The 25,153-nt window shown below is 49.3% G+C and overlaps 2 non-coding genes and 1 pseudogene across 2 annotated transcripts; all 3 read right to left on the reverse strand.

The window, feature by feature from the left end:
* LOC120381919 overlaps positions 1-25,153 on the reverse strand; it is a 480,690-nt pseudogene that overhangs the window by 349,211 nt on the left and 106,326 nt on the right.
* Positions 1,677-1,748, reverse strand: TRNAC-ACA. The gene has a single exon. It is a non-coding gene; the product is annotated as a tRNA-Cys (tRNA).
* Positions 8,523-8,596, reverse strand: TRNAI-AAU. The gene has a single exon. It is a non-coding gene; the product is annotated as a tRNA-Ile (tRNA).

Below are 25,153 nucleotides of genomic sequence, written 5' to 3' on the forward strand. Positions count from 1 at the left end.
CACATTTTGAGCACTCTCCGCACACACCCCTCTCCTGGTGTTGAGAGGGGAACAGGAGAAAGGACAAAAGGTGAAACAAAAAGGACAAACCCTAATGTCCCCAGTGATTCTAAGGGACAAAATCCCAGGTGCAGAATAAAATTCTGCCTCCTTAAGCTCGTGTTTTCCATGCCTAGAATTCAACTGTCACCACATGGATCAGACTGAACAGGTTTCAAACCTCCAGGAGGCTTTTACCTTCTAAACAGGGACAGCTGTTTTCTAGTAAAATCACTGAAAGGGAAAGAGAAAACTCGAAAGAGGTTCCTCCTGGCGCTCACGTCCGTGAACCCGAATACTCCCTCAGTCCTCAAAGAGAGACCTGGAGAAGGAGACTTGCTGAAGCAAGGCCACAGGGGTCTCTGAGGTTTCCCTGGCCCCTCACCCCTGTCCTGCCTGGCTGATGTCAGCATCTCTCTGTGAGGTCACCACCTCCCCACCATCTTTGACCAATAGTCTGAGGTCCTGCCAAAGGCCTTTGTGATGTCCCTGCCGCACCCCTCCCTTGCTGTGCCAATGTCTTGCCCCTGGCCAGGCACTTTGCAGGTTTGAGCTACTCCCTGTGGATCACCCCACTCAAGGAGCGTTCGTTCTAGGCAGCAAGCTGGCTAGACAGGGAAACATCAGATGCTGCTCCCAATGCTACACTCAGTTTTTCAGAAATTAGTTGACTTTATGGCCAGAAGAGACCATTAGAGCATCTAATCTGACCCCCTGCATATCACAGGCCTCCTGTAGGACACAAGAGCTACTTTTGAGGCAAACACATTCCAGAAAGGCATCTAGTCTTCATGAAATGACATCACGAGATGGAGAATCCACCACTTTCCTTGGTAGCTTGTTCCTGTGGTGAATCATCCTCGCTGTTGAATTTTTGTGCCTTAGTTGTAATATGAATTTGTCTCTTTTCACCTTCCAGCCATTGGCTCTTGTTAGGCCTTTCTCTGCTCGATTCAAGAGCCCTTTAATACCCAATCTTATCTCTCCATTAAGGCACTTCAACACTTCAGTGAAGTCACCTTTCAATCTTCTTTTGATAAGCTAAACAGGTTGAGCTCTTTCAATAGCTCCCTAGAAGGTATTTTTTCCAGTCCTCAGAACATTAGGTGGCTCTTTGCTGCCCCAGCTCCAATTTCACAACATCTTTTTCAAACGAGGACACCAAAACTGGATGCTATTCCAGTATCAGTCTCACTGATGCCGTGTCACCTCCTGTGACGTTATTGACATAATCTGTAACTGTATAGCTCACCGTTGCGACCACTGTTCTATATTTGCAGCCAATATTACAGAGAAGTGGTCGTGTAAGGGGTCTATGGAGAGGTTCTGATTGGCTGATTATAATAATGCTATCTCTAGATGTGTATCGTTTTTTTGTAGTTGACATTATGAATATTGGCTCTATGCTGCCTGTATTTCAAACTTGTGCTCTGCTTCAGGGAATGATCCCTTTGTTTAATTGATGAAAACATAAACTAGACACTTAGAGGATTGGAACTGATTTCAGCTGATGGACAGGTTTGCTAGGTTTTTATGCATTTGGACAGCAAAATGTTGAGTGTTCACATTCATTTCAAGCATCCTCGTATGGTGGAGCTCCTGAACATAATGGAGAATGGAAATGAAAATTTTTTTCAAGAGGGCACCTGGGTTTGAACAAAGGACCACTTGATCTGTAATCAAACACTCTACCACTGAGCTATACCCCCATTACAACAGAGGTATGGAATCGTGGTCTCCAGGACTTTGAAGGACAGACCCTGCTTCATCGAGCTCCTTTGCCATTCACAGACCACAGGTGGTTTTAAAAATGGGGTTTGATTAAACTTCTTAAATGTGGTAAACACCACAGCTTGCACACCGACTGATATAGCTTCTCCCCATGACAGAGCTGCCACCTCCTGGGGAAGTGGATTGACTACACCAACAGGAAAACTCTCCCCGCTCAGCATGGAGCAGTGGTTCTCAAGCTGTGGGTCAGGACTGCAAAGTGGGTCGTGACCCTGTTTTAATGGGGTCACCAGTGCTGGCATTAGACTTGTTGGGTCCTGGGGCTGGAACCAAAAGTCTGAGCCCCCCCCCAAGGGCTGAATCCCTCAGGCTTTGCCCTCCCCCCACTGGGGCTCAGTCTTTGGCACTCCCCCCCCCCCCAAGAGGAGGGGCTTGGTCCCTTTTTCCAGGGCTACGTATTAAGTTATTTTGGCAGAAGGAGGTTGGCACAGAGCATCTCCATTACTGAGCTGCAGCAGCATAGACTCACTGTTTGAAACATTGACCTGGCCTTAGTCTCTGAATATGTCTAGGCTTGGCTCCCTATGGCACTGTTGTGATCAGACCCTGAAAGTGCAGCCATGGAGACACCACACACCAGCCTTGCCTAGTTGGCAAGGATCAAACCTTCACAGAAAGACACCCATGGTTTTCTAGCCCAGCTACCTAAGGCCTCAGCTACAACCACTTAACACAGGGGCCTTTCTACACTCTGGTTCTGTTCTCACTGAAGGGTCATTACAAATTGTTTGCTCAGACCAGCTTCCCCAGCACACTCACTGCTGTGCAGCTCTGTAAGTGTTGCCATAGCTGAACAGCCAGAGTTCCTCCCCATTTCCCTACTGGCTGGAGCATGATTAGAGTGTGTTTGTGGTTAATGATGTTGCTGTAGATTGTTCATTCCCTGCCTTGGCAATTCAGACAGTCCCTTTTCCCATTGTATTGCCAGCACCTCTTTGATTCCAATAACAGAGGCAGGTTTTCTCTGGGCACTGAGATTTTTGATGACGTTGGTGGCTCCTTTCTTTCCTCACGCTGGAGAAACTCATTTTTTTATTCCATCCTTGATGACTCATGGAATAACAACAGTAGCATGAAGAGGAGAGTGAATATCTTACTTCCAGGGGGGAAGGTGGATGCATTCCCTCTGTCTGACCATTGCCATTGCAGGAGAGAAGGTTTCAGTGGATCGAATGCCCTGGCTCAGACAATAGACCCAGGGAGGTTTTGCTGTTCATGGATCTGTGCAAAGGAAATTGTGTGTCTGTGTGAAAATGAGGAGGGATATGAAATGCCCACGTGGTGGTGCCTAAGGCAAAAGGGAACCCTAGAGGATTAGAACAGGATAAGTTCTCAAGCAACATGTTTCTTACTTTGCCCATCTGTTAGTTTTGATGATTATCGATGGAAAGATTTTGCCATTGGGTCGTGTGTTTACACAGAAATTGACATTTACCAACAAATATGTAATTCTTCCAAGCCTGCCTAGTCTGCTGGTGGTGAGTTTAGAGGGACACACTCACTCTTCCCACCCCTCATGCCAGGCCTGTGCTCTCCAGAATGTCAACTTCCCACAGAGCTGGGATCCTTCCCTCATCTCCCCCCAGACCACTGCCCCACCCCCACTTCTGGGGTTCCCTCCCAACACTGTCCAACTCCCCTGCTGGCAGGATCCCTTCCCATTCCTTTCATCTCCTGCCTCCCCTCTGAGCAAAAGCTCTGCATTGTTCTCACACTAGAAATTGAACCCAGGCCGCCTGGGTGAAAACCAGGGATCCAGATCACAAGACCATATGGGACTTGTACAGTCAATAGCACATTTACACATTCACACCCAACAATTCAAAGTAGCCATTCAAAAAAACTTCAAAAACAGACTTCAAAGAGAAATTGCAGAGTTACAATTGATTTGCAAACTTAACACCATTAATTTGAGCTTGAATAAGGACTGGGAGTAGCTGACTCACGACAAAAGCAATTTTCCCTCTCTTGGTATTGACACCTCCCCATCAATTGTGGGGAGAGGACCACATCCACCCTGACTGAATTAGCCTTCAACACTGGTTCTCCCCTTGTACGGTAACTCCCGTCACTTCATGTTCCAATCTATATTTATGCCTCTATCTGCAATTTTCACTCCATGCATCTGAAGAAGTGGGCTTTTTACCCACGAATGCTTATGCCCAAATAAATCTGTTAGTCCTTAAGGTGCCACCGGACTCCTTATTGCTTTTAATTCTAAGCTGATCTTAACCCTTTCAGTACCCTTACAAACTTAGATGCTCCTCACCACAGGCTGGCTGGTGGCTTTTCAGCCAGGCTCTCCCCTTTCATCAGCGCTTCAGTTGCTTGGTGTGGGGGTGTCTGTATATGTAGGTGACAGAGAGAGATAAAGCCTGGCAAATGTCTCTCCTTTTATCATGTCCTTTCTTCCCTCATGGCTTTGCCCCTCCCGCCCCACCTCAGACTCAGTTGAGCATCACTGCGTCTCTCCAAGCAAGTCTGAGCAATTCCCCTGGGGTGTCCTCATGCAGGTGAGTCATTGCATTGTAGCTCCCTTGCTGGGCAATGGCTGTTGATGGGTTGTTTGACACCCTGTCCGGGTGTTGGTTACTTTCCTTGCTGTTGCCACTGGGGAGCTAATATTTGGCTGACTCCCCCACCTTACAGCACAGTGACAACCACACTGCACAATTCTCATAACTTCATATGCATGAATGGTCTACATCTATGGGTAGAGACGTGACTTTCAGCAGATCATATCCTTTCCCTGATACCTTACAAGTCATGCTCTATATGTAAGATCACGATGATATGAAAATGAGGAATATGGGGGTTATAGCCACTCCCCCAAAGGTATAGAATGTCACACTGAGATTCTATTTTCCTTTGTTCTGTAACAGCATTACAGAGATCCAATGACTGACCAATGGCATTTCCAAGTGCTAAAATAGCAAGCCATGCCGGTCTCTCATTGGCCATCAGCGACTGAAGATGTGGTTTAATGAGCTGGAGCTTCAAGGTGAGGGTGACTCTGTCCACTGCCTTCCGTTGCGCTGCTGGGCACCAAGTCCCTGGTGGCCAATATGTGACACTGGGAGAAGACAGTGGGGTGGCAAGTGGCGGCAGGACTTTTGCCACCAGGGTCTAGCTGCCCAACTTCCTCCTGGTACTGCTGGCCCCCCGTCGCCTTCAGGTAAGCCAGGAACTAAGGCAGGAATAGGGCGAGGAAGCAAGTAAAGCCGAGCAAGGAAGGCAAAAGTGAATCTTGTCTTCCTGGGCTGCTCGCAATGACGTCCTTTTTCTGTGCCACAGCTGACAACAACATCCCAGACAGAAAAGCAGGAGGCCAAAAAGAAACCGAGCGGCTGCTGAAGTAGTTCAGTTGGGAGCGTGCTAGACTAACAGGCTCTTCTGTCCCCCTGTGTGCACGGGTGGGATGTTTTCTGAAAGTGCAGCAGTTCCTTTAACTGCCACGAGTCCCTCATTTCAGGCTATGCAGCAGGAAAAGGCAGCATGGGCTTCTGCACCGAGTTGGCCCACCTGACCTTTCATTCTTCTCTTGCTCTTTGTCAGCAAGGGGAAGAAAAAGAAGCTCTCCCTCAAGCTGGAGTCACAAGGACAACGTAAGGACGACTTCCTGAGTGCAGGCTCCAGTCCTCTGCTCTGCCTGCTGACCTATTGAAGGGCTGCCACCACTTTCTCCAGGTTTGTCCATCGGTCTGTGCCAGGGTGAGCAAGAACCAAGCAGATGGAGTTTCTGTAATGTAGTGGTTATCACGTTTGCCTAACACACAAAAGGTTCCTGGTTCAAAACCTGGCAGAAACATGCTGGCTTCCTTTTGCCAGATCCCCTTGCTGTTCAGGAAGGCCTCCTCCTTCTCCTATTGGCCTGTCCCTGGGATAACTCCAACCCCTGCATGACAGAGGGTGCTGACAGCAGTGGAGAAAGCACCTTGGTGTCAGGCTGGAGAACCTAGAGGAGTGCGGCGTGTCACCTTTTGGAGGCTTGTGGCTTGGCCTCCTCTGCCCTGGGAGGTTGGCCGGTGGAGGCCGGCTCTTCCTGCTGGCCTCCTCTGCGTGACTTGCCAAAGGAGGAAGTGAGGCAGGAATGGGGGAAAAGAGGAAAGTCGAGCTGAGGAAGGCAGGGCAGAAGCTAAGCGCCTCAGTGCGGCTAAGTGGGGTTAGTAGAGCATCACCATTCGTTCTGCAAAGCCGGGGGAGGGGCGGTTGGCTGCTGGGAGGCAGAATCCTGTGCCAGCCTCTTGGCTTCCCAGGGGTGGCTACTTGCAGCCCAGGAGAAGGGGGGTTCTGGGGGGAAGGAAAAGCAGCAATGGCGAGGCTGAGTGGGCTCCTTTCTGGCCGAGATGGTGGGTTTGGGAGTTGCCTGTAAGCCATAAGTGGACTTGGTGGAGTGAAAACTGCTGCTCCATTCTGGCTGACCTGGGGGAGCCATTGATGACATGGGAGTGGGGGCAGGGCACTGGCTGTGAGCAAATGGGATCCAGGGAGCCCCAGCCTGCCCCTCCAGGGGCCCAGTCTTCTTCTTCTCTCCTGCCCTGGGGAGCCCGGCCTAGAGCCTGCCCAGCATGCACTGCAGCTCGAGCATTAAGCCTTCCTGTGTGGCCTGTGCTGGAGCTGACCCTGGACCCCTGTGGGGCACTGTTGGGGGAAATCCCGACTGCAAATAATTCTGGCCCCAAGATCAACCCATTGGGTCGAATGGGGCAAGCTGGAGGCCTGGTGACTTAGTCCGTGGGGCCAGCAGATCAAGCCATTTTCCTGCATGTGGGGGAGGCAGCCGCTGTGGTTCACCCTTCCTGCTCCCTGTGCTGCTGCACCCTAAAATCCCTGTCGGCCGGCAAGATGGGCTGGGAGCCTGGAGAGAGGAGGCAAAGGGGTGGCCCGAGCCCCCTCGGCCACTGCCCCTGCCCCAGGCAGCCCACAGAGACCTGATGCCTCCCCAAGTGACACACAGAGATGTGCCGGCAGCGCTAAGGCGGCTCCCTGCCCACTCTGCCCCCTCCCTCCCTGCCACACTGCTCCTGGAAGTGGCCGGCATATCCCTGCAGCCCTGAGTGCAAACGCCACAGCTGACCCGCCCCCGTATCCCACTGCCTAGGAGCCACTGCCGGAGGGGAGTGTGTGCCAGTCACTTTGGGAGCTGTGCTGCCCGAGGTAAGCACCTCCACCCCCGACCACCTCCTGCAGCCCTACCCCTGCCCCAGCACAGAGGCTCTCTGTGTCTTGAACAAGCACTTTCAAGGATTGGCCAAGAACTTCTGCTCTGTTTCTGTGAAAGAGACACAAAAAAGGGAGCCCAACGGACAAGTTTAATTCGCAAGCACAAACTGGCAGGGCCAAGCCTGGATCTCTCAGTTACTCAGAAGGCTCTTCAGCCAGCTCTTCCCAAAGGCCAGTCTCTAGAGGCTTTTGTGACATGATGTACTTCAAAATAGCTCCCTGTAGCTCACATAGTCATCATTCATATATGGCTGTGATATGTCCTACCAACCATTCCATGTAAGTTATATGAAAAGTCATGATCTGCTGAAATTGGTTATTCTGTCCAAATATGTATAGCATGAGGGTGTGTGAAGTTATGCATTTTGCTGTATGGTTGTTACTGAAATAGGCTATAATTTTGCTAATGACCCCTGCCGAGGAGGGTGTTCAACAGCCATGAATCAGCAGAGGAATTGTAATTAAGGGATTTCCAATTCAGTGACAGATGCCCAAACACAACACTGTGGGGACCGCTCAAGTCTATGAGACCACACCAGGAGGATTCCCCATCCTAGTGACTCAGCAGAGCCCACCCGGACACGTCTGGGCAAGTGTCTTCTAGACACTTGAACTAAGGATATAAAATAGGAGACTGTGGCATCATGTTTTTGCCTTTCTCCTCCCCCACCTATGCTGGAAGCAGCAGGAATCCTGAGAAAATGAAGGTCATCTGAGGACAGTAATCCAGGTTTTAGGGGGAATTCTATGTATTAAGGAGGGTAACATCCAGTAGGATGAGAAAATTGCTTGACCTAACTACTGCCTAGTGTAATAAGGTGTAAAGTTTAGATTTTGCTGTGGTCATACAGTGCTTAGTGCTCTGCGTTCTGGCCTCAAGAGCCATGGATGCAAGTTGAGTTACGATGACCTTTTCCTTGTCTCCACATTTCTTATGTGCCTCCTTCTGACACTTGTCAGAAAAAACAACTGGTTTCTTTTGCAAGCATTTGCATTGCAAGGCAGAGGCAGTCTTCTCTGTTTCTGCAAAAGATTCACCAAAAGGTGGGAAGAGCAGACACATTTGTTAAGGCACTACTGGGAGCTGCATCCCTAACTCCACTTTACCTGGCAGGTGAGTCACCCAGCTTAGCCACGGTGCGACTCTCTGGGACTTTTCTCCCAACCTCTCCATTTTTCATCAATGACAATCAAAAGGAAGGTGACATGACATGTGTGTGTGAACATCTCCAGGGAATCACAAGGACGTGTGGTGCAGGCTCTCGTGTTGCAGCAATTGCAGTCGAAGCAACCGCCATTCATAGCAGCGTTTTCATCAACTCCAGGTTTGTGATTTGATTGTCTCCAATGCTTCTCTCCAAAGAAGCCTTTTCCTTAGCAAGCAATGACTTGGATACCAAGGGAGGCCTCTTCTGTTTCCTAGGAAGACACAGGAAAATGTGAGCAGAGGAGACAAAAGCCATACACCAAGGCACCACTGGGAGTTGAACCCAGGATCTCCTGTTTATTAGACAGGTGCTTTAGCCACCTAAGCCATGGTGCCTGGCTGAAGAAAGTATTTGCAACTGTTTCATTTGATGGTTCAAGTCAACACCTGCAAATTCTAAAGTACAGACGTTCCCCATTTCCCTCAAGACTTGCAGACCTTGAGGTGTCTGGCTCTCTGTGCACAGAAAGCCACAGCTGAGTAGACAGAGGGCTTCTAACATGTGCCTCTCCCACCAGTCACTGTGATCATATAATGGTTAGTGAACTGTGTTTCAGTCGCAGCAACCTCAGCTCAGTTTTGAGTCATGGTAACCTTTCCTTCAGCTCCAGACTTCTCATTTGCCACTTTCCATGTGTGGTGGGCTGTCTGCCCCAAACAAGCAGGAGAAAGATTAAGGCAGCCTTGAAGAGGCTGTGCAGAACCCAGCCTATCAAGAAAGGGCTTATTGGGAGAGCCAATCAGGAGAAGGCTTGCTGGAGCAGCCCATATATAAAGAGCTGCTCAGCACAGCAAGAGTTAGTCACTCCTTGGAGTTTGAGGAGGGAGGATTGGCTGCCATGAAGGCAGGAGCAGGAGCAGGAGCAGGAGCAGGAGCAGGAGCAGGAGCAGGAGCAGGAGCAGAGTAGTGCTGGGGTAAGGGGTGCATGAGTGACCTCCTGGCAGACTACTGCCAGACTAAGGCCCTATATAAAGGTGGAGGAAGGTTCTAGGTCTGTTGGGAAATGGTCCAGGGAAACAGATGGCAGGGTTGGAGGTTCACACCTTTTGCCTCAGTAGCCACTGACACAGGTGTCTACACCCTGGACTGCAGCCGGCCACTGAGGCAAGTGTCTGGGTAGAGGACACCCCCCCCACCCAGCAGGGGGGAGAGAACTGAGTGGGGCACAGCCAGAGGGCTGTGTCCATAAGAGGACACTGAAGTCCTGAGAGCAACATGGGTCCTAATGATAGAACAGATGGTGGCCAGATGCTACTAGATGAAGGCGCACCGGTGAACCAGAGCTAATTGCGAGGATGGTCAGCAGGAGGTGCTGCAGTGAGGCATGCCCCATGGCACCAAGACTTAGCCGCAAGGAAGGCTCTCTCTGTCTTGAACAAGTACTTAGAAGGATTCTACTTACAGATCTTTTCTTTTTCTGAAAAGAGATACAAAAAAAGGAGCCAACAGACACACTAGGTTTGGCAAGGAAGAACTGGCAGGCCAAGCCAGGCTCTCCTGGTTAGTAGGAAGGTTCTTCAGCCAGCTCTTCCCAAAGATCACTATCTAGAGACCTTTTAATAGCCACTGCAGATGTTCACCACAAAAGAGATGCCAAAATGGAGTTCTCCACTGTCTGCAGCCATCACGCTACCAGGAGTTCTGTGCACAGAGATGCCCCTGCTGGTGGCAAAAGGCTTTGGTAGAGACTCTTCTGACACCACCCATTCTCATATAGTGTTTAGCGCTCTGTGGTGTGGCTTCAGCATCCACAGATGCCAGTTGAATTGGGGGACATTTTTCCTGTCTCCACATTTGTCTAATGGCTCCTTTCAACACTTGTCACCAAAAAGACCTGTTTCTTTTGCAAGCGATGTACAGCTAGGCAAAGGCAGTCTTCTCCATTTCCTCAAAAGATCACCAAGCTATGGGGAGAGGAGACACATTCAGTCAAGCTGGATGCTGAATCTCCTCTTTATTCAGCAGGTGTCTGTGAAGGACACAAATCTACACCGTGTAGAGGTCAAGAATAGGAGTTTATTACACACAGTGCTGGCGGAGTGGGCTTATTAGGCTCAGAGACTGTGTTAATTAATTATAATAGAATATATAGATTTTCCATTGGTGGGGGAAAGTGACGGGGTAGGCAGTTCCACACCCCAGGACAGGTTTTGCAGCAAGACAAGATAGCACATTAGCCAATGATTAACAGATTAGATAATGTCTCCACCCATGGTCTCAAGTTAGCAAGTTAACATTTTATCAAAGTATTAATGAAATGTTATTAGTATAAAATATATATGTTGAATTCTGATTTGGGATCCATAGGAATGGAGCAACTCCTTTGATTGTCCAACAGGTACATTCCTAGGGGTTAAAGCAAAGAAAGAGTGAAAGTATATGGCAATAAAGATTGTTTTCTGTGTGTCTTAAGGCAGGCATTGGTCCCGTGGAAGGGAGGTGGAAGGATGCCATATCTTATACTGATGTGCCAACTTTTCATAAACTCAAGGTTGGATCTGTGGGAAGAATGTCTCCCTAGAGAAGAAACAAACACAATAGGAATAGGGATTCTTTGTTCAGTCTGCAATTCTGAATAAGACACAATCATTTAGTTCTTAGCTCCAACACCTGGCAATTTGCTGACCGGGCCTATCTTAGCAAGCAAGGCTTTCTGTTTACCCCAGCTTTCTCTTAGCTGATCACGATTTCCTAGGCCTCTGGTCCTTGACCATACTCTGGACTTTGGGTCTGGAAAAGAGCTGGCACAATCCATAGACCAGGTTGTTATATAAAATGCACTTGGATTTGAATCCTTCACATACAGTAATGGCAAAGTTCTTGGTTCAGGCTTGTAACAGTGATGGAATAAACTGCAGGTTCAAATCAAGTCTCTGGAGTCTATTCAAAGCTAGGATGGGTCATTCAGTCATTTGTACAGAGCTTCAGTTTGTAGCAAAGTCCCTCCAGAGGTATGAAGCAGGATTGAAGACAAGATGGAGATGAGGCATCAGCCTTTTATAGTCTCTTGCCATATGTTACCAGACTAACACGGCTACCCCTCTGATACTTGACACCATGCAAGGCACTGCATTTAGCCGTATGGAGTGGAAATCCATCAACCTCATGAAGAAACTTGCACAAATACAGACTCTCCACTGCTTGCATCCGAAGAAGTGGGTATTCACCCACGAAAGCTCATGCTGCAAAACATCTGTTAGTCTATAAGGTGCCACAGGATTCTTTGCTGCTTCTTGCCATATGGTCTTTGCTTTCTTTGTCCCAAGGACACTCTATCCAGCACGTGGCACAGAAAAACCTTAGAGTTCTCTCCATAGGCAGGTCCCTGCAGACCTTGCTGAGTCACAAGGTGTATCTGCCTTCTCTCAATGGGGCGATTGTAGAGCTGATGGTCCTTAATGGGCCATCAAGCAGGCTAGACAGAACTGACACCGGAAGCAGAGCACAAGATTGAAATACGGGCAGCATAGAGCCAATATTCATAACGTCAACTACAAAAATGATACACATCTAGAGATGGCATCATTATAATCAACCAATCAGAACCTCTCCATAGACCCCTTGCACGACACCTTTCTACAATATTGGCTGCAAATATAGAACAGCGGTCGCAACAGTGATCTATACAGTTCCCAGATTATGTCAATAATGTCACAGGAGGTGACATGGCATCAGTGAGACTGATACTGGAATACTGCCTTCAGCTTTGGTGTCCTCATTTGAAAAAGATGTTGTGAAATTGGAGCTGGGGCAGAAAGAGCCACCAAATGTTGTGAGGTCTGGAGGAAAATGCCTTCTAGGGAGGTATTGAAAGAGCTCAACCTGTTTAGCTGATCAAAAGAAGATTGAAAGGTGACTTCACTGAAGTGTTGAACTGCCTTAATGGAGAGAAAAGATGGGATATTAAAGGACTCTTTAAAATAGCAGAGAAAGGCATAAGAAGACCCAGTGGCTGGAAGGTGAAAAGAGACAAATTCATATTACAACTAAGGCACAAATATTCAGCACCGAGGATGATTCACCACAGGAACAAGTTACCAAGGAAAGTGATGGATTCTCCATCTCTTGATGTCATTTCATGAAGACTAGATGCCTTTCTGGAATGTGTTTGCCGCAAAAGTAGCTATTGTGTCATAAAGGAGGACTGTGATACGCAGGGGGTCAGATTAGATGCTCTAATGGTCTCTTCTGGCCATAAAGTCGACTAATTTCTAAAAAACTGAGAGTAGCATTGGGAGCAGCGTCTGATGTTTCCCTGTCTAGTCGGCTTGCTGCCTAGAACGAACGCTCCTTGAGTGGGGTGATCCACAGGGAGTAGCTCAAACCTGCAAAGTGCCTGGCCAGGGTCAGGACATTGGCACAGCAAGGGAGGGGTGCAGCAGTGACATCACAAAGGCCTTTTGCAGGACCTGAGACTATTGGTCCAAGGTGGTGGGGAGGTGGTGACCTCACAGAGAGATGCTGACATCAGCCAGGCAGGACAGGGGTGAGGGGCCAGGGAAACCTCAGAGACCCCTGTGGCTTTGCTGCAGCAAGTCTCCTTCTCCAGGTCTCTCTTTGAGGACAGAGAGTATTCGGGCTCACGGACGTGAGCACCAGGAGGGACCTCTTTCGAGTTTTCTCCTTCCCTTTTAGTGATTTTACTAGAAAACAGCCGTCCCTGTTTAGAAGGTAAGAGCCTCCTGGAGGTTTGAAACCTGTTCAGTCTGATCCATGTGGTGACAGTTGAATTCTAGGCATGGAAAACATGAGCTTAAGGAGGCAGAATTTTATTGCACATCTGGGATTTTGTCCCTTAGAATCACTGAGGACATTGGGGTTTGTTCTTTTTGCTTCACCTCTTCCTCCCTCCTTTCTCTTCTTCTCTTGCTTCTTTTCTCCTTTCTCCTGTTCCCCTCCCAACACCAGGAGGGGTGTGTGTGTGTGTTGTGGGGGAGGGCTCGGCAGCTCCCACTGTGGGAGGTCCATCCAAAAATGTGTGGCTGAAATAGTGCTTGGGCAGTCAGGGCCGGATTAACCTTTTGTGGGACCTGGTACCAAACATATTTGTAGGCCCCTATGTAGTCACTGTGGACTCCGAGTGTGGGCCTGGTGGGGCTGTGCCATTGGTGCCATAGCATACCCAGTGCTGAACCTCAGACATTTTTCATTTTGATCACACACCTCTCCGTGACTGTACGCATTGCCATACACAGCTCCCTCAGCCCCCGGGTTTTCTTATTGAGCTGTGCACCCATGTGGGTTTACCAGTGTCCACAGTGAGCAGAACTTTCATAGTGATCAAGCAAACTCCCCACAGATTTATCTCCTTCCTCATTCAGACCTTCTCTAGCCATGTCTCCAGTACCCCCCACGTCACCAGTCACGGCATGTGGTCCTAGTCTCAGCTCAGTTCTAAAGCCAGCAGATACCTGATCAGTTCTGACAGATCCCTCCCTCAGCCCCCATCCTGCCATGTGAGCCAGCCACCTGCAAACACCATCTCCCCAAGGTCAGGACTTAGCCCTTGGGAATCTGAAGCCACCAGCCTCTCTCCCTCTGCTCCCATCTACATGCTAGTCTGCTACCTGGTCCCCACCACCTCTCCCCATGCTTGTTTCCTTTCCACTTTGGACATGCTCCCACCCAGCTGGAAGCTCCCTCTGCCAGCCTGACCTGCTCCCTCTTTCCCTGCTCCGCCTGACATTCCTGTCCTACTGGTGACCTCTGTTCCTTGAGGTGAACTCCAGTGTCTTTAGCTGCTCTAGCTTAATGGCCCCAGTAGTCACAGAGCCACCTGCAGCTTCTCTGGCTACAGCCATGGGGCCAGTTCCCAGAGGCCAGCCTTAGCCAGCTGCAGCTACTAGCCGCAGGAGGGGTGGCAATGCCAGGACTGAGCATGCTTGAACCTTGCAACGGCTGCACTAGGGACTCTAAATCCTCAGCCCTGGCCCTAGGCAGCTGCAGACTCTGGAGTTAGGCACTTCCCTCCTCTAGGCCATGGCTTTAAATACCTGAGATTCCCATCACCTGCAGCAGAGGCCACCAGTTCCCACGCCCCCCTCAGCCAGCACCTAGTCGTGCAGAAAGTGCAGCCTGAGTGATTTTGGAGGCTGGGTGCCAGGAGGTTCCCGTCCCTGAGCAGCAGCTCTGCAACAAGCTCACATGCTTCCCCGTTGGGACATTAGCCGTTACTGACCAAGTTGGTCTGTGTTCTTTTTTTGATCTCATTGTTAGGTGTGAGAAGTATAAACTGTTCAATAGGTTTAATTAGTTGGTTAATAAGGTGTTTATGAAGTAAATCACTGGCTTTAAAATAAGATCCAATCTGGAGCATATGAAATATTGACCCCTGGACTCCAGCTCTGAGAGGGGACTTGTTTACCATCAGGACACAGGCTCAAACCAGTCCAAACCGGTTTTTCCCGCCAAAACCAGCCCTCAGCGTTCCATCTCCTCAGCACTTTTCCCACCACAGAAGTGATATAAGGACGTGCTCAGGGCCTGCCCGGGGCCGCCCCCCCCCCAGCGACGGCCCCTCCATGGTCGGGTCTTCCCAGCGCTCCCGAGCCGGAGAGTGACGAGCCCCCTCGGCGGGGGGGGGCACTGGGGCTGGGCAGGAAAGTGACTCTGCCCCGGGGAACCTGGGAGAAGCCTCAGAGCTGCCTCAGCCCCAGTGGGATTTGGGGGGCAGAGACTGGGGCCTGGTGGGGATCCTGTGGTGGGGAGATGGGGGGTGTCAGGCACGGAGGGGAGAAGCTGGAGTTGTAGGGAGGGGAAGGTCAGTGGGACACAGGGGGGTGTTGAACTGTCTCTGGGCAGCCAGGAAATTCCCGGGAGTGGCGGGCGGGTGAAGGGGTGAGGGGGTTAATTGGATCCTGTCCCTGTTTGTGCCACGTGCCTCTCCCGCCGCTACAAATTCCCTCTCGTGCTGCCCCGGTTCTCTCTCAGTATCTCACACGGGGCTATAAAATCTGGGGCGATTCCCCCCCATCCCCTCCAATGATCAGCTCACCCGTCACCCCCGATTTCCCCCGTACTCCCCAGGAGTCACCAACGTCAGGTTAAAATCTTACCGAGGGAGGGGCAGTTTCCCACCCATTTTATCTGCAGCGATTTGTCCTTGTGTAGGTGGGAAATTGTTGCCTGAGTCATTCCCAGCCCATGGCTGCCCCTGGAGTGGGGTGGGATGGCTCAGTGGTTGGAGCACTGGCCTGCTAAACCCAGGGCTGGGAGCTGACTCCTTGCGGGGGCCATTTGGGGATTTAGTTGGGGATTGGTCCTGCTTTGAGCAGGGGGTTGGGGTAGACACCTCCTGAGGTCCCTTCCAGCCCTGATAGTCTAGGAGATGCCGGGTCTCTGCCAGGGCAGGGAAGGGAGGCGCACGTGTCCCATGGGGACTGCCCAGACCCCAGTTTCCCAATCCCAGTTGTTGCCCCCTAACTACCAGCACAGTTGCCCCCAACCATCAGTTGCCAGTCACCTGTCCATCCCCCACTGCTGCCCCCTTCCTTTATCCAGGGACCTTTCAGCTCCCCCTCCCTTGCCCTTTTAATCAGCTCCTCAAAGGGCTCCCTGCTGCCCTTGGGAATGGTGGGGGTGGGGGGAACCATTACTTTGTGTTTATGTATTGGACAGTCGTATAAAATCCAGTCCAACAGTCCCCCTTTTCCACTAGTTCGTTAACAGCAATATAAAATCCCCTCAGATCTTGGTGGTTCTCTCATGTTATCAAATACGCAGTTTGTGACACATTTTCCTTGCAAATCTCAAAGGTTCATATAAAATAACCTAAATGTTTGCCCCACTTCTCTCTAGTTGTCTATGTCTAATTGAATATGCCCTGAGATTTCCCCCTGTCTCTCTAATTATAAAATACCAAGAAAATCTCAGATTTACACCTTTTCTCAGATTCTTGAACCTGGATATAAAATGTTTGCAAATGTTGCCCATTTCCTCTTTATTCATTTATCAAATATTGATGTGAAACACTCATATTTTACCTCCTATCAACAACTGATATAAAATCCCTCTGATTTTCCACTTTCCTCTCTCTAATTTGCAAAATGGATCCAAAATCTCTCAGATTGGGAACTCTTTCATTTCTGAACGTTGCTCTCAAAGCTCAGGTTTTGCCTCTTTCTGTGTCATTATCAAATGTCTGTTAAAAATCCTATCGGGTTTGGGGCTGTTCCCCATGTTTCTAAATCCCAGCAACTTCTTCCTTCGAGGGAACCTGTTGCCCTGAGTTCTTCTCCATCCTGGATGTTGTAGGGGGTTAAATTGCCCAGAGATCATCTTTCCAGACTCCTTTGTGAATCATTTGTTCCCTCCTTTACCTCTGTTAAAATGTTTGCCAAAGAAAGAGACCAGCCAGATATTTAATACACATCAAAGCCAGAGGCCTCCCCCTGTTTGGGGATCAGTGGTTCCCAGCTGGTAACGGGAGAGTTGGCTGGACTCTTTTCTTTTCTCCAGCTGGCACGGGATGAGGAGGTCACTCTGAGTGCAGTGTGAGTTGAGAAGTATCCCAAACCCCATGGCAAATGGCCTTGGTGAGGGGTTGCTTCCCGCAGTGCTAAGATGCAGCCACCTCTGGGGTGGATCCATGGTGGCCATTATTTGCAGTGACAGGCCATGGACATTTCTTATCTATTTTGTCCCTCCAGGCCTTCCATACTCCAGTTCAAGAGGCATCCCCCAGGGCTCCCTCTGCCTGTGTGACTGGCCAGCAGGGGGCGGTGGTCACTTTCTATCCACTTCTCAGGCACTGTGAGGTAACAGTGTTGCTGGGTGGGGGTGGGGCTGTGTGGGGAGATAGCAGCTGAAGGGGGATTGTGGTGGGGAGGCCTCTGGGTGGCTGGGCAGGGGGTACCCTAGTGAGGATGGTGGGTTCTGGAGATTTGGGGTTTCAGAGGGTGGTTGTGATGTGCCCAGCCCTGAGGCTGTGGGTCCTGGAGGTGGGTATCGCTGGGGGCTGCAGAACAGCCGGGGTGGGTGTCTCTTGGGGAGCTGGGACAGGGGGTTAGAGGGAGCCTGGTGCTGAGCCAGGGGCTCTGTCTGGGCTTCCCCCACAGACTCCTGGGATTGCTGCCGTGCCCAGTGCACAGAGTGTGTGTGGGAGAATCCCCGGCGCTAGGCCAGGGGGTGCCCCTGTAAAGCATCAGGGGATCCCGCAGGGGGCAGGAGGGGGTGCCAGGCAAAAGGCAGGGCAGATCCTGCTGGAGGGCAGGGGCGGAGGGTGTCCTAGGCAGGCAGTGAGGGACTGAGTTCCCAGTGGGGGTCTCTTTTGGGGGGGTCTCTGGCTTTTGGGGTCTCTTGGGGGGAGGGGGAAAACACTTTGGGACTCCCAACCTGGCAATGAAGATCTGGTGGGGGTTCTCTGGCCGGTGGGGTGAGGGGAGGGGGGAGGGAGAAGGGAGGTTAAAAATGTGTCTGGGCTTAGCCTGGCAGCAGGGGCCAGATCTACATTGTAATAAACAGATTGAGCATTTCCCAGCATGGCAGAATCTAGGGTGTCTGTCTGCAGGGAAAGGGCCTGGGGGATTCTGATGTGTAATTAACTAAAACCGGTTCTGAAACACCCACAACTGCCCTTCTCCCCCAGACAGGCTGCAGAATGACGTCCATGTTTTGCTCCAGCGCATCCCAGCCTGGCGTGGGACAGGGAAGAGAAATGGCTGCAGTGGAGCCAACTCAGGCAGAGATTATCAGGGGGTTGCTGGTGGGTTCCTGCTGGAGGAGAGGGAGAGCAAATACACCGGAGATGGGAAGGTTTGCACAGTCTGGTTTGGAGGTTGGAGCGGGGCAGGAAATGCACAGGGTGGAGAAAGAAGGAGGCCAGGGTGTGGCAAACCTGCTGGGAGTTATTTAATAAGTGGCCTAGATTCTAGGTACAGACCCAGGAAGTTCGGAGGTGGAAATGTCCTAATTTGTGAAGAAAGAAAATAGCCCACCTACATGGAGCTATCAAACTGACCAGACTCCCAGTGCTGGAGCCTGACCTCACTAACCAGCGGCTGCTGTGAGATATGAAGGGGGCACCCATGAGTCAGGCTTATTGGAGCTGCCTCTCCCTTCGTATCCCACTTTTCACAATGAGGAGGCTATTGGGCTTCCTACCAGGGAGCTCTCCCTGGACCCTGCTAGGGGCTCCATCTCCTGTATCAGTCGGTGGCCAGTAGGTGTGTGATGGATCTGCTGGGAGAGACAAGGGGCTCTCGCTTTGTCCCCTCACCCTGGTATTTGCTGGATACGCTGAGCGGGGTCAGGGTGGGACTCTGTTGAGTGGGATCCACCCAGAGCTTCCATTTGATTGGCTCCTCTCTGCCACAAATAGTGGGGCTGTGAGTGGGGAAAGAGGTCCTGAGTGTTGGACTCTTGCTCTTTCAGGGGCCGGTGACCTTCGAGGAGGTGGCTGTTCATTTCACCAGGGGAGAGTGGGCTCTGCTGGACCCCGCTCAGAGAGCCCTCTACTGGGATGTCATGCAGAAGAACTATGAGACTGTGACCTCGCTGGGTAAGGAGTTCTGTCCCCTCGGTTCTTGGAAGGGGAAATGAAGAGTTAAGGTTCACGCCAGCCCCACAATGCCACCTCTACTCTGTCCTGTTTCAGCATCACCCCAATATGCCAGTGACACACACACACTACCAGAGACCCTCCTGCTGCAGAACACTTTGGGAACAGAGCACAGGAGCCGTATCGCACAGTGTCAAATAGCTCCTGTTTACTCAAGTGAAACTGGGGGTTAGGTCTGGCATAACTGTTCCATACCCCTAATCATTTTTGTTGCCCTTTTCTGAACCTTTTCCAATTCCAATATATCTTTTTTTGAGATGGGGCGACAACATCTGCATGCAGTATTCAAGATGTGGGTCTATCATGGATTTATTTGCTGTTTTTACAATTATGATATATGATATATTCTGTCGTATCTAACCCTTTCTTAATTATTTCCAACATTGCTTGCATCATATTTTGCAATATATTCCAAATAAGGTAATTAACGTGCAACATATGTGTCGTTGTTTGGGGTTTTAAGCTTTAAAAGGCTTGTGTGATTTTTAGCTCAGGGGGACAGTATTCCAATAGCTGTTGCCCCCTACGCACTTTTAACCAAGAAAAAAGTCTCAGTCTGAGCTGGTTCAAAATCAATCGTGTGGTCGTTTTCCACAACAGCTTCAAGAGGTCCCTGTGATGGAATGTAAATGTCTTCTTCACACCTTCCCCCTACAGGAGAATGGCTGTTTGACCAGCTGTTTGCCTTGATGTCTCTGAGGAACTGGTCTGTGCGTGTTCCCCAGAATTGTAACATTTTCAGTAATCTCATACTGTAAAATCTCATAACTTTACATACAGTGTTACTACACATTTTAACAGGAGGATAATATTCAGTAGATTATGCGTTTTCAAATGATACCTCACAAGCCATACTGTGTACAAAATTGATCATAATTTTCTAGAAGAGTGAACACAGGGGTATAGACAGACACAGTGTCTGTGTGTGTGTTCCCAGCAGATATGTGGGTATTTCAATCCCTTATAAGGATAGTGTTCGGCATCTTCAAGGCCCTGGGGAACTGGTCCTGGGAATTCACTGGTTTACCAAGTGTGACACTGTATGGAATTGTGAGACACTTTGGTATTAATAATAAAATAATAATGAATCGTGCTAGATATGCCATGTAAGGTGTCAGTAAAAATGTTATGATTTGCCAAGTATGATAATATTATTTCTATGTTTGTATCACCTTTGTATTGTGAGTTATAGATATGTAGGGTATATCTGTATTTCCAGACTTGTGCAGTGTTTCTGGGTGACACCCCCAGACATATTGGGAACAACACTGCCTAGCCTGTTTGATGGCCCATTGACGATCATCAGCTGTACAATGAGCCCATGGAAAGGGCCAAGGGGATACACCTATTGAGTCAGCAAGACATGCCGGGGTATGCCTTTCTACTGAGAACTCCAAGGCTTTTCCATGCCATTTGCTGTGAATCTTGTGTTTGGAACACAGGAAGTACAGGCCACATGGCAAAAGGAATATAAAGGGCAGCTGCATCATCTCCATTTTGTCTTCAATCCCCCTTCCTACCTCTGGAGCAACTTCTCTACAAACTGAAGCCTTGAACAAAGGACTGAATGACCCATCCAAACTGTGGATGTGTTCCAGACGGACTTTCAAGCCAGCAACTCACCAATACTGCTAAGAACCTGATATATCCATTTTGGAATGTATCTGACTGCTTTCCCATTTAACTTCTTTCTGTCTTTCTTTCGTTTAAACCTTTAGTTTAGATGCTAAAGGATTGTCTGGAAGGATGGAATTTTGGGTAATATCCAAACCTATACTGACCTGGTGATGTGGCTGAGCCTTTGGGGTCAGAGGAACACTTTGTTTATGTGAGCAGAGTTTTTAAATAACCTCTCACTGTACTGGACCTCGCTGCTGATTAGGAGCCAGAGAACTGGGATGGAATAAAGGGGGCCGTGTGATTTCTTTTTTCAGCTTCTCGATTACCCGTGTGGGGGATCAGAAGCACAGTTGGTGACTGGTCGGTGAGTTTAACTTCAGTGTTAACCAGCAGTTTTGGGAGCATCTGCTCTCCCTTTTTCAGCCTGCCCTGATCTTGGCATTTTCAGTGAGAACTGCCCCTGGGGCTGTGAATCTTGTGTTTGGAACACAGGAAGTACAGGCCACATGGTCACACTAAGCATTGAGGTTAAATGAATAGAATGTTTTTTTTATGACCAAGTCTTATGAAATCATCTGAACTCCTTTGTTTTCTTTCATCTGAGCAGGGTTTCTAGTTTTCCAGCGTGATGTGATCTCCCAGCTGGAACAAGGGGAAGAGCCATGGGTCCCAGACCTCCAGGGTTCAGAGGAAAGAGAGATCCTGAGATCTCCCTGCACAGGTGAGGAAACATTAAACCACCTCAGAATCTGTAAGTGCCTGAAGGAAACATCTGAATGCCCAACAAAGCCCTTGGGAGGTCTCTCAGTTCATTATTGTCCCTTGCAGGGGTCATATCCTCAGGGTAAATATAGCTCATGGCTTCCTATAGATCCTAGCAGACACCAGGCAGTAGCTTCCTCCCTTCCCCCTGCGTATTTGGATGGGATGTGAAGGCTGAATTCATCCCCCTCCTCTCTCCTATTTGGGGGAAGAGTTTGGGGGAGTTCAGCTCCTGATTTTTATTTGACCTGTCTTCAGCACTTGTTTTTGTTTGGTCTTCCCCTTTCCATCCCTGTTTGAGGTTTCTGTCTCTGTCACAGCAGGTGATGCAATGGCATGTGAGAAAGAGGAGCAGAATTCTCAGCCTGAAAATGTTGAGCCAGTGGGTAAAAACAGACCATTATCGCAAAGATCGAAAAGGAATGTGTCCAGGAGTCATGAGCAGGGAAAATCCTGGGAGATTCAGCACAGACCAAAAACAGATCAAGGAAACCAGCCAGGGAAGAAAGTGGATAAATTTATTTCCTGTTGGGGAACTCAGAAGGTCCTCATGGAAACCACAACACAGCAGGAAATCCTCAGGCGAAAGAGAAAAAAATACATGCAGGGAGTGTGGAAAAACCTTCTCTCACAGCTCAGCCCTTTCTGTACATCAGGTAATCCACACAGGGGACAGGCCCTTTGAATGCAGTGAGTGTGGGAAAAGCTTCAATCGCATTTCACACATTATTAGGCATCAAACAATCCACAGAGGAGAGAGGCCCTATGAATACCGTGAGTGTGGGAAATGCTTCACTAGCAGCTCAAACCTTAGATTTAATTTACCCTGGTTCCTCAACTGTTGCTACAGCTCTAGTACCCATCAATCCAAAGACGGAGAGAAATGGAGAGTTCCAACCATTGTCCTTTTAGTATCTTATTGTTCCTCTCTCTGTTTTTTGTGCTGGCCTTTCTATTCTATCATTTTCTGCCTTTGTTTAGTTGGTAACAGTTGGTTTCCATCACTCACGTTTGTTTGTTTAAATCTCTATCCATTGTTAAATAAATTTTTTGCTTGTTCGATAACTGGACTCAGGTGTTGTGTGAAATACAGTAGCAATGGTCCACAGTAAAACTAGTAACCTGGGATACTTGGGGAAGAGAGGATCTGGGATTTCACCGAGTATCTGGTGATCTGGGCTGGACCCCAGAGGGGGACACATTGAAGGAACTCAAGGGTTAAGGTGGCTGTTGTAGCTCAGAGGAGGGTCCTTGAGTTCCAGCTGGCTGGTGAGTTTGGTCACTAACATCCAGCTGCCAAATGCAAAACTCCCTCTTCCTTGTGGCAGGTGGCAACAAGGAGACTCACAGCCCTCAGCACCCTGAGAAGGGTCACAGTGTGTCTCTATGTTGATCCACCTGTCAAATTCACACAGGGAAAGCTCCCTATAGCATAAAACTCTGCCCTATGAAATCATGGAATATGTGCTCTTTGCTCTGTGAAAGCATGTAAAGAATCCAAGCGCTGGAGGACAGGGTTTGGGTCCAGAGTGACCTAGACAAATTGGAGGATTGGACCAAAAGAAATCTGAGGAGGTTCAACAAGGAGAAGTGCAGAGTCCTGCACTTAGGATGGAAGAATCCCAGGCACTCCACAGACTGGGGACTGACGGAGTGAGGGGGGTTTGATAGCAGCCTTCAACTACCTGAAAGAGCAGCAGTGTGGGCTTTCTCCTGGCCACTTTTGCTGGGCTGGGCAGGCAGCCTGGAGGCCTTTCTAGAAGAGAACTGGGAACTGAGTTAGAAAATCCAATGTGAAAACCAGAACCTCAGGTTTAGACTCACTTATTTATAATATTAAATCTTCAATTCTAGTGTCACAGTCAATACAATTGCTTCAGCCTGATAGTTGCCTAAAGGGAAACTTAACTTCTCTCCAAGGGGAGTAGAGAGAAAGCACTTTTCAGAGTCCAAGAGAGACAAGGTGGTGAGGGTAAGAGGACCAACCTCTGTTGGTGAAAGAGACAAGCTGTGGAGCTAACCCCACACACTTCTTCAGTTCTGTGTAGCCTGGAAGGTCGTCTCTTCCATAACCAGCAGTTATAACATAAGAACAGCCACACTGAATCAGACCAGTTCATCTAGCCCACTCTCCCGAAAGTGGCCAATGCCCGGCACCCCAGAGGACCCCGGGGACCAACATGGATACAACACCACCACAAACAAGGTTAAAAGTCAATGCACAGGAGAGAAGGATCTTGTGTTTCATTCCTTATGTACTAGTCCCATCGTGTGGCCATTTCCTTTTCTGTTAAAAGCTTTGGTGTTTTGCACAGAAACATTATTTCCCCAGGAGAGACCCAGGAGTGGGGGCTGCATTCCTGTGCCAAACAGTCACTGGAAGGGAGCAGACAAAGGCCTTTAGGACGAGGCGTCCGTCACTGTCAAAACATCATCTCCCTCCTGCAGGTCACTGGCAGCCTGAATTTGTTCCTTATCCTCCCAGAGTCTGGGGGCTGGAATCAGCACTACCCAGCCCCTCCGTATGTACCAGAAACAAACACAAACCTGGTCTTTAAAACAAGCTGTCCCCTTCCTTCTCAGGGAAGATTTTTCTGTGATTGAAGTTGAGCTTCAGTTCCCCTCTCCTAGGGGCGGGGCGGGTGTGGGGCCAGCTTCCAATGAGATCTGTTTTCACCTTTGCCCCCTTTCAGTCACTCTGGGATGGTAACTCTGCCCCCAGCTCTCAGGCAGCTTCCAGCCCATCCACCCTGTTCATTAACTCCATGGTCATGTGTCACCCCCTTTGTCAGCACACAGAGCCTGCAGGAAAGCTACTCCTGCCAGATGCATTGGTGGTATAGTAGTGTGCGTAGGTGTCTTCCAAGCAGTTCATCTGGGTTTGATTCCCAGCCAATGCAATAATGGATTTTCTTTTCTGTTGTTTCCTCATCTGGAAGTGGTTTAATTTCAGTCACGTTGTGTTACAATCACATTATCTACAGAATGAGACAATAAATGTGTCAAAGTCCAGCAGGTCATACAGGATGGAGGCACACAAGGGGCTGGAATGTGTCATCTGAGAAAGACAGAACCCTTGGAAACCTGCATCTCCCATCCCCTGGCCTTGCGTGTTATGATTCCAGCTGCGTGAGCTGTTTGTAGGATGTTCCGGCATGATGGGGAAATGAAGTTTTGAGTCAGTTTTTGCTACTGCAGATTCCTTTGCTGTTACAATTATAATGACATGAACAACAGGGAGGCAAAATAAACATAAACCCCAAATTGCAATACAGGTGGGGAAAGAGACGATCACGGTTAAGCCAAACACATCAAAATAAAAATTAATACTAAAAAAGGGGAGAGGGAAGAGATCAGGTATGTGGAGATCCCCTTGATATTTCAATGCACATTGTTAGAATCAAAGTTCAGACTTGACACTGGAAAACTACCTGTCTCTCTGAACACCTGTGATGAGCAAGATGGAGTTGGGACACCTGTTCTGCTTCAATCATTTATTGTCTCTCTGTTCTCTCCTTCTCCCCCCAATTCCTCGTCTCCAATGTCTCTGCCTTTCTCCTCTTGCTCCCTCTCCCCTGCCCTTTCCAGGAACTCACAGTCTACAGCATTTAGGACAAGCGAGATCTCCCATGTTCTGCACATGATCCTGTGTCAGAGGACGTGTGACCCAGGTCCGAACCAGTCACCAGAACAATATGACCCTTTATGGGCGACTTCTCTGCCTGCTCTGCAATTTACACACACCCCCACTGAAGGGGGTGGGGGTACAGCTCTGACTGAGAGGCCTAACAGGAGAAATTTCAGCCCAAAGACAAATTTGTGTGAAATGCTGAGAAGTGAAGAGCCCGAGCCCCCTTCCCCTCCCCTCAAATCCCCAGAACTCTAGTGTCACCCCCATGGCACCAGCACAGGGAACCCAGTGAGATGGGGTTACAGAATACAAGGGGGAGAG

Source organism: Mauremys reevesii, linkage group 14, assembly GCF_016161935.1.
Source record: "Mauremys reevesii isolate NIE-2019 linkage group 14, ASM1616193v1, whole genome shotgun sequence".
In the NCBI taxonomy this organism is placed as follows: domain Eukaryota; kingdom Metazoa; phylum Chordata; order Testudines; family Geoemydidae; genus Mauremys; species Mauremys reevesii.